The 9,781-nt window shown below is 46.3% G+C and overlaps 1 long non-coding RNA gene across 1 annotated transcript; it reads left to right on the forward strand.

The window, feature by feature from the left end:
* Positions 1-546: 546 nt before the first annotated feature.
* LOC147828618 (uncharacterized) lies at positions 547-8,848 on the forward strand. Its single transcript, XR_015450357.1, has 2 exons — positions 547-999; positions 8,819-8,848. It is a non-coding gene; the product is annotated as an uncharacterized LOC147828618 (long non-coding RNA).
* The last annotated feature ends 933 nt before the right edge of the window (positions 8,849-9,781 follow it).

Genomic DNA, 9,781 nt, shown 5'->3' on the forward strand with positions numbered 1-9,781 from the left:
GAGAGATGAACCAAGGGTTTGAAGACCCTGAACATCAGACAAGTAGGACAATGATTCTGCATGATGGGAGTGAGCCCTAAAATAGCCCTCTGTGGTACTGAGTTTCTAGCACTTTGCACCCAGAAGAGGAAGTTCGGAAGAGCCCTGGGACTCTGTGGCCAGGGCCACCATGGCAGCCTCAGGAGCCAGGAACTACTGGGGTTACTTTGATTCACAGTAAGAATAGTCAGGCAGCTGAAAGTGACCCAGAACTGAGAGAGATCTTAGAATTATCAGAGAAGGACAATAACATTCTGTATGTTCAAAAAGTCTGGTAAAGACATGAAAGATATTAAAAAGACCCACATCAAACCCCTACAGGGAAAAATGACAAAATTTGAGATGAAAAATATACTGCATAGGGGCCGGGGATTTAGCTCAGTGGTTTCGCCGCCTGCTGCACAAGCACAAGGACCCGAGTTCCATCCCTGGTACCAAAAAAAAAAAAAAAAAGCAAATAGCAGAAAAGCAGTGAGCTATGGCATAACTTACCCACCACCTCTTGCCAACCAATACGCCATAGATTTAGGGGAAGAAGGATCACCTCACTGGTTCCGATTATTGATTTTGCTGGTTTTGGGTTGTTTTTTGTTTGTTGTTTTGTTATTATTTGAGAAAGGTTCTCCCTCTGTTGCCCCAGCTGGTCTTGAACTTCTGGGATCAGCACCCCCTCCTTGTCCTCCTGAGCAGCTAGAACCACAGGCACTGGCCTCAACACCTGGCTTGGTTCAGATTGAAAAAATACCCTAACTGATTCAGATCTGTCCCTGTGCCTGCTTAAAGCACCACAGTGACAGCTCTCCAGCTTCACAGGAAGAGAGAGCACTTTCTTTCATTTTCTTTTTTTAGGTTTTTGAGACAAGGTCTCGCTGTGTATCCCAGGCTGGCCTCAAACTCAAAGCGAACCTTCTGCCTCGGCCTCTCGAGAGCTGGGACTACAGGTGTGCACCACCAAGCCCGGTGAGAGAACACTTTTATGACTTTCAACTATAACAAACTCTGTCATACGCCCTGTTCACATCCGTGCTTCTCTGGCTAAAGACTCTTCTTGTAAATATTGATTTTCCTGAGCCCTCAAATCTGCTACATCCCCAGTCTTTTGTACTTAAACTGCCCGTTCAGTTTAAGTACAGTTTTGGCTTGGGCCAAAAATCTTAGAGTGATTTCTTTTTTTTTTTGAGACAGAATTCCTGGGCCGGGGATGTAGCTCAGTCGCACTGAGTCTGCCTGGCAAGTGCAAGGTCCTGAGTCTAATCCTCAGTACCACAAAAAAATAAATAAAAACAAAGATAGAATTCCTGTTGCCCAGGCTGGCCCAGAACTCATGGGCCCGAGTGATCCCCTGCCTCAGCCTCACGCGTGGCTGGGTTACAGGTGCACTGTCACACCTAGCTCACAGACACAGAAGCTCTTACGTCCTCTTTAGTGCATTAACCCATTTCTAACTTTTTGGAAAGTCCTATGGGCTCTTTCCTCAAAGGACACACAGAATCTGCCCCCTTTCCCCACCCACAGGCTACCCTGCCTGCCTGCCTGCCTTTGTCACCTGCACACGGGGTGAGCTGCCACAGTAGCCCTGCCGGCAGGGCCCTGCCTCTATCTGCCCTGTTCCCTGTCTCTCAACATGGCAACAGAGCCATCATTTATTTTACTTATTTTATTTTATTTCAGTACTGGGGTCAAACCCACGGGCTCATCATGTGAGGCAAGAGCCCAGCCACTGCGCTACATCCCAGCCAGAATAATCATTTTAGAACATAAGTCAGATGGCGACACCTTTCTGCTCAAAATCCTGCAGTGGCTCCCAGTTTTTTCTTCATTTTTTCACTAGTACAGATTTGCAGTATGTGATGACTACATTCAATGGAATGTGATGAGTTGATATCTGTACACAACACATCCTAATTCTTTTACATCCCAGTCCCTTCTCTCCTGGCTGCATTTCCCCCTACCATCCCTCCCACCTCCCTCCCTCTTTTTTTTCCTATTAATTATCTTTTATTTTGCTCTCTATTTATTTATTTATTTTTGGGTTCTGGTTCTTTGAGACAGGGTCCCACTTTGTGGTACAGGCTGGCCTCAAAATCACAGCAATTCTCCTGCCTCAGCCTCTCAAATTCTAGGATTACAGACATGCACTACCACACCTGGTTTGCTCTTTACTTATATTTTGGGTTTCTCATATAAGACAAACCATATGATATTTAAGCTTGTGTGTTGATTTATTTCACTTAACATTTTTTTTTTTTGGTACCAAGGATCGAACTTGGGTCCTTCCGCTTATGCAGCAGGTGGCGAAACCACTGAGCTAAATCCCCAGCCCTCACTTAACATTATAGCCTCAAGATGGAGCCATTTTCCTGCAAATGACTCAAGTTTATTCTTCTTTATGGCAGAATAGTACTCCATTGTGTATAAATACATTTTCTTTTTTTTTGGTACCAGGGATCGAACTCAGGACCTCCCACTTGCGAGGCAGGTGGCAGAACCACTGAGCTAAATCCCTGGCCCAACCACATTTTCTTTATCCACTCATCTGTTGATGGATATATAATCTGCTTCCAAGATTTAATTATCATAAATTGTGCTGCTATAAACATGGGTATTCATGTGTCTCTATAATATGATTACTTTATCTCTTTTGGGAAGACACCTAGGAAGGTATCTGATTGGAGAATTGAGACCATTCACAGAGAGCTAAGTCGAATGGAATTTCCAGTTTTAGCTTTTTGAGAAATCTCCATACTGATTTCATAATGGTTGTACTAGTTTACATTCTCACCAGGAATGAAGAAGGGTTCCTTTCCCCACCTACAGCCTCACCAGCATTTGTTGTTATCTGATTTCTTTTGTTGTTGTTGTTATCTGATTTCTTGCTGATGGCCATTCTTTCTGAAGTATGATGGGGAATCTCAGTGTTTTTATTTTAATTAATTTAGTGTTGTTTAATTTGTTGTTTTAATGGCAGAAATGTTGAACATTTTTTCATATATTTATTGGCCATCTTGTATTTCTTCTGCTCATTTTAGTTGCCCATTTTTGATTGGGTCTTTTATTTGGGGGAGTATAATTCTTTTTTTTTTTTTTGGTACCGGGGATTGAACTCAGGACCTTGTGCTTGTGAGGCAGGCACGGTTCCACTGAGCTAAATCCCCGGCCCGGGAGTCTAATTCTTTTGAATTCTGTGTGTATTTTATATATTAGTCCTCTGAGGAATATCTGGCAAACATTTTTTCCCATTCTGTGGGCTGTCTCTTCACTCCGTTGGTTATTTCCTTTACTGTCCAGAAGCTTTTTAATTTGATCCAATCCCATTTGTTGATTCTTGGTTTTATCCCTTATGCAACTGGGGTTCTGTTCAGAAAGTCCTTGTCTTTACATACACCTGTGTCTTCAAAAGTTTTACCTATTCTCTCTTCCAACAGATTGTTGCTGTTTTAATATTTTAGATCTTTGATCCATTTCAACTTTAGTTTAGTGCATGGTGAGAGATGTGGGCTGAGACTCAGTCTTCGGCATGTGGAAAGCCAGTTTTCTCAGCACCATTTATTAAAGGGGCTGCCTTTCCTCCAGTGAAAATATTTGGCCCCTTTTGTCAAAGATAAGGTGGCTGAGTGTGCCTGGAGTCATTTCTGCATCCTCTAGTCTGTTAAACTGATCCTCAGGTCTTCCCCCCTGAACCATGCCGTTTTTATCATGGTAGCTTTGTAGTATACTTTCAAGTTGGGGATTGAGATGCCCCCTGCCTTGCTCTTCTTGCTCAGAATTGCTTTTGCTATTCTAGGTCTCTTCTGGTTCCATATGGGTTTTAGGACTGTTTCTCTAGTTCTGTGAGGAATGCTATTGGTATTTTGATTGGGATTGTGTTAAATCTGTATAACAGTTGTGGAAGTTGGCCATTTTTACTATATTGGTTCTGCCTATCCAGGAACAGGAGATATTTTTCCATTTTCTGGTATCTTTTTTTTCAAAGTACTGTAGTTTTCATTGTTTTTGTTGGGTTTTTTTGGTACCAGGGATCGAACTTGGGACCTTGTGCTTGCAAGGCAGGTGCCGGAACCACTGAGCTAAATCCCCGGCCCTGGAGTTTTCACTGTAGAGATTTTTCACTTGCTTGATTAGGTTAATTCCTAGGTATTTACTTTTTGGTGCTATTGTGAAAGGTATTGTTTCACTAATTTCTTTCTCAATGAGTTTATTATTGGTGTTCAGGAACACTATTGATTTTTGTGTGTTGACTCTTTTTGCCATTGCTGGCTTCGTTGTCTTTTTCTAGGATGTCCTTGAGAATTTTTGTAATGCTGCTTTGGTGCTCATGAACTTATTGAGGTGCTCTTTGTCATGGAAATACTGTATTTCTCCATCAGTTTTGAAAGAAAGGAGCCGGGGATTTAGCTCAGTGGTTCCACCACCTGCCTTGCAAGCGCAAGGTCCCAAGTTCAACCCCCGGTACCAAAAAAAGAGAAAGTTTTGCAGTCTGGTTGGAAGTTGTTATCTTTTAGGGCTTAAAAACTTTACTCTGAGCTTTCTTGGTCTTGGAGATTTGTGTTGAGAAGTTTACTGTAATTCTGACGGGCTTACCTTTACACCTGATTCACTGCTTTTCTCTAACATCTTTTAAGATTCTGTCCCTGTGCTGGACTTGCGGGATTTTGACTATGATGTGATGTGGAAAGGTTCTCTTTTGACTTTGGTTATTTGGGGTTCTGTATGCCTCACTTATCTGAGTGTTCAATTCTTTCTAAATATTTGGAAAGTTTTCTGCTATTATTTCTGTAACCAGGATTTGTACGCCCTTGGTGCTGTCTTCTGATTTTCTCTTATTCCAATTAATCTTAGATTAGCCTAAATTTTTGCAGTTCACAAGGACTCTGCTGACATTTCTCCTGGGATTCCCCAGCCCTGCTCACTCACCTTGGCTCTGTGCAGTCCAGTCCCCCACCACCACCGCCTTCAGGCTACAAGAGCCAGGGAGAGCATAAGTTGTTTCCTTTTTCTGTGTTCTGGGCCATCTTTCCAAGTTCTGTGTGGCTTCTAAGTTTTTCTGTCAGTTCCTTCCCAATTCTTGGTGATGTTCTCTTTTTTTCTTCAACAAGTTGTTATGTCTGGATTCTGGATCTCACAGTGGTTGAATTTTGCTACCAATCACTGTTCTGTCATTTTCTTTTTTTTTCTTCATATTTTGAGACAGGGTCTCTCTGTGTAGTTCAGATTGACCTTGAACTCACTATGTAGCCCAGACTGGCCTCAAACTCTCAGCGATCCTCCTGCCTCAGCCTCCCAAGTGTTGGGATAACAGGGGTGCGCCACCACGCCCAGCAGCTCTGTCATTTTCTTTCCTGGCTCCCCATTTCTGAGTAAAATGCATACCAGACCTTGCAAGATCTGCACCCTTTCTCCCATGTCCGTGCGGTAACCACAACACTCATCCCGCTGTTAATGTCAGCTGTTTCCTCTGCCTGGAATGCTCCTCTCCGAGCCTCCTTCAATCCTTTGTTCAGATCTCACTTTCCCCCTAGTGTCTGTCTGACTTGCCCCCCTCAACTGACGTACTGGGGATTGAACCCGGTGCCTTCGAACTGAGCTACATCCCAAGCCCTTTTCTCCCCTTTAGACAGGGTTTCACTAACTTGTTAGTTGTTAGACTAGGCTTGAATTTGTGACCCTCCCATCTCAGCACCCAGAGCAGCGGGATTACAAGGCCTCGGGCTTGGCTTCCTTAACAGTGTAACTGCTTTACTTTCCCACCCCAAAGCCTTGTAATCACTTCTGGAAGCTCCAAGAAGACAATGCAATCTGTTCTGTTCTTTGAGCCCCAGACCTCAGGATACTGCTTGGCCCTCTGAGGCAAGCGCTCAGGAGATGCCGCCCTCCCGGCGACGGGGCTGAGAGCCCGAACCCCGCGCCAGGCTCCACGCGGCAGCCGCTCTGAATGGAAACCACTGTGGGCCAAGCCCCGTCCCACTAACCGGTACAACCCCCGCGGACCTCGGAGAGCGGCGACGGTCACCCGGGTCACCCCGGTCACCCCGAGCGGGGAAGGGGGTGGAGCGGCAGCGCCCCGCCCCCAGCGTTGTGGCCCGGGATTGGCTCGCTTTCGTGAGGCCACGCCCCCGCCCAGGCCGGCGCTCGGGGCGGTCCCGGGCGGTTCGGAGAGTCGGATCCAGGTCCCGCAAACTGAAGAGCCCGGCCCCTCGTATAACCGGCTGTAAGGCAGGGATCAGAGCCCGCCATGGTGGCGGACACCTGTAATCCCAGCACTCCTGGAGGCTGAGACAAGAGGATCGCACATTCAAGCCAGCCTGAGCAATTTAGTGACTTTACTCAACCCTGTCTCAAAAAGGAAATATATATTTATATATATATATATATATATATATATATATATATATATTTTTTTTTTTTTTTTTTTTAAAGGGGCTAGGATGTAGCTCTGTGCGAAGGGCCTGGTTTCAATCCCCAGTACTGAACAAAACAAAACAAAACAAAACAACGGGGGGCGGGGCTGGACTCTGGCTGGGCTCTCAGGCTGGATGGGCTCGGGCTGTTCACCGGGCTCTGCGGTCCTCCCTCCTGTGAAGGGACTGGACCAGGGTCCTCCAAGGCCCCTTCCTAGCTCCCTCTCGGTAGGAAAGTTTCATAATGTTTGGCCGGCTGTTCCATGGTTAGCAGTGTCCGCTCGCCACTGAGCCACCCGCCCTTTCTGCACTCAGAAGCTCTGGGATGGAGGGAAAAGTTAGGACGGCACCTAAACAAGAAATCGGCACCGGCAGCCTGAGGCCTCGGGCAGCTCAGGAAGCGCCACTGGGCAGGACAGCGGGCACCTACTACCCCGCCTGCCCTCAATGTCTCTCTCCGCAGCCCTGGAGATGGGGCCCGGGGCCGCTGCACTCAGCGGGATCCCAGGCCTTTCTTATTATTTATTTTGAGACAGGGGTTCACGAAAGTGCCACGTTGCCTGAGTGGACTCGAACCTGCGATTTTCCTGTCAGCCTCCCAAAGTGCTGTGATTACAGCCGTGCAGCCCCCACACCCCGCAGAAGAGGACAATTTGAGAACAGCTAAGCCATGATAGAAGGAAGAGCCCAACTTTTTTGGTTTCATGATCAGTTCCTTTATATAATGTTAGCAAATAGGAAGCATAAATATGTAAAAACGGAGAAAGAAAATTAACCATATAAATAACAACTAAGGGGCCAGGGATGTAGAGCAGTGGTTCCGCCACCTGCCTCAAAAGTGCAAGGTTCCAAGTTCAATCCCCGGTACCAAAACCAAATAAATAAATAACAACTAAGTTTGCAGGACTTCCCACTTCACTTAGGGTTTCTAGCCTGCTGACCTTTAGGGTGACTGGCAAAGCAAAAAGAGCAATAGACAAACAGAATCAAGTTATCTCCCTTTTCTGCTTTCCCTTTCTGTCACCCACATCCCTTCCAGAAGTTCCTCGCCTTCTGAAGTCCCAGCCCACCCTCACAGGCTTCTCAGCCGTCACTCGCCCACCTCCCAAAGTGGAACGGGGAGGGCAAATCTGGAGCTCCAGCTGCACACGCTCACACCAGGCCCCGCCCAGAGAGCACTGGAGACAGAGGCCAGAAACAACTGATGAGGGGTGCCCTGGGGCCAGGCGGGGCTGGAGGGGAAAGAAGTGATAGCTAATAGACAAAACCTTCATTTGGGCTGATGAAATTTCCTAAAATTCATTGTGGTGATGGTTGTACAACTATGAATATACTAAAAAATTCACTGAATCATATACCTTAAGTAGGGCAGGGATTTAGCTCAGTGTTGCCACCGCCTGCCTCTCAAGCAGTGCAAGATCCGGAGTTTGATCCCCAGTACCAAAAACCAAAAACAAACAAACAAACATATACCTTAAGTAGGGGGAGTATATGGTATGAATTATATCTCAATAAACTGTTATATCAAAAGAGATATCCATGGGCCGGGGATTTAGCTCAGTGGTTTCAGCACCTGCCTTGCAAGTGCAAGGTCCCGAGTTCGATCCCCGGTACCAAAAAAAAAGACATCCTGCCAGGGATGGTGGCTCATGCCTGTAATCCCAGCACTCAGGAGGCTGAGGCAGGAGGATTGCCATGAGTTCAAAGACAGGCTGGACTACATACCAAGACCCTTTGCTCAAAAAATAAGAAGAGCCGGGGATTTAGCTCAGTGGTTTCACTGCCTGCTGTGCAAGTGCAAGGTCCCGAGTTTGATCCCCAGTACTAAAAAGAGAAAAAAAATAAGAAAAAAAGATGGCACATAGTGTTTGAGTAGCTTTCTTCACAGTTGTTCTCTTTCTGAGGAGTTCCTGGAGGGAGCATTATTTTAACAGTTTGCTCCAGACATTAAACATCTGCTTCACATCTTTACTGAAAGTTAGACTTCTCAGAGGCATCTCCCTGGCCAGCCTATCCAACAGCTCAGCATCACCTCTGATCCCATACTTTCCATCTCCTTCCCCATTCTCCTGGGGGCACTTGGGGTTGAACCGGGGCACTCTGCTGCGGAGCTACATTCCCTGTCCTTTTTAAATTTAATTTTATTTTTGAGACAGGGTCTTGCTAAATTACCCAGGCAGGACCAGAACTTGAGATCCTCCTGCCTCAGCCTCCCTAAGTGCTGCAATTTACAGGCATGGGTCATTGTGCCTGGTTTCCTTCCTCTGCTTTATTTTTTCTCATTATTTGCTTTATTGTGTGTCTTCCTTAGTAGAATTTAACCTCTGTAAAGGCAGAAATTCATTAACTTCTTTCTGTTTTGTTCACAACCATATCTACAGTTGCCTGGAAGAACGCAGAGTGAGTACTGGGTGAGTTTGAATGAATGAATGAATGAATGCCTACTATGTGCCAGGCAACTGTGTGAAAGGAAGAGTCCTGCGTGTTGGGGTGCACACCTGTTAGCCCAGCGCTTGGGAGGCTGAGCCTGAGGAAGACCGCGTCTCAAAACAGAAGACAGAGGAAGAGGGAGGGGGGGAGGGGGGAGGGAGGCGGCAGCGCCCAGTCTCCCGAGAGGCCTGGGAATGCCTTCCACTGTGCCAGGCCTCTGGAGCCCGCCCAGAGGAGGATGAAAGTCTAGGGTGACACTTGAGCAGTGCGCACTGGTGTGAGCCACATTGAGTTTCTTTGAATCATGTCCTCTGAGACAGGAAAAAGGCGAGAGCTGGACACCTGCTGACCCACTTGCAAAATGACACCGAACTCAGGCTTCGCCTCCCTCCTCGGTGCATGGCCGCACCTATAGCGTTTACTTATGGAACCAAGAAAGGTCAGGTTAGAAAGGTGGCCCGGAGCCAGATTCCAGATAACCCTGAATGCCAAGTGGAGGAGTTTTTTGTTTTGTTTTGTTTCGTTTTGTTTTGTTTTTGGTACCAGACATCGAACTCTGGACGTTGCAATTTTGAAGCATGCGGCAGAACCACTGAGCTAAATCCCCCACCCCATGCGGAGTTTTGATTGGAATCTAGAAAGATTTTTTTTTTGCTGGGCAAGGTGGTGCCCACCAATAATCCCAGCATTCAGGAAACTGAGGCAGAAGGATCGCTGTGAGTTCAAGGTCAGGATCGCTGCGAACTACAGTATAGTGAGTCTGGCTCAATCAGTGAATAAATAAATAAATTTTTCTTTTTTTTCCCCTGAGCATAGGAGTGTTGATGTAGGGGCTTGGGAGCTGCTCCTGTACTGAAGTGCCGTATGAAAAGGAAAAGCATCCAGGATTGCAGTTTGCAACAATAGCATAGGTT

This window comes from Heterocephalus glaber, unplaced genomic scaffold (assembly GCF_053883595.1).
Source record: "Heterocephalus glaber isolate CG9 unplaced genomic scaffold, H.glaber_assembly_v1.0 deba00000943, whole genome shotgun sequence".
Lineage (NCBI taxonomy): Eukaryota > Metazoa > Chordata > Mammalia > Rodentia > Bathyergidae > Heterocephalus > Heterocephalus glaber.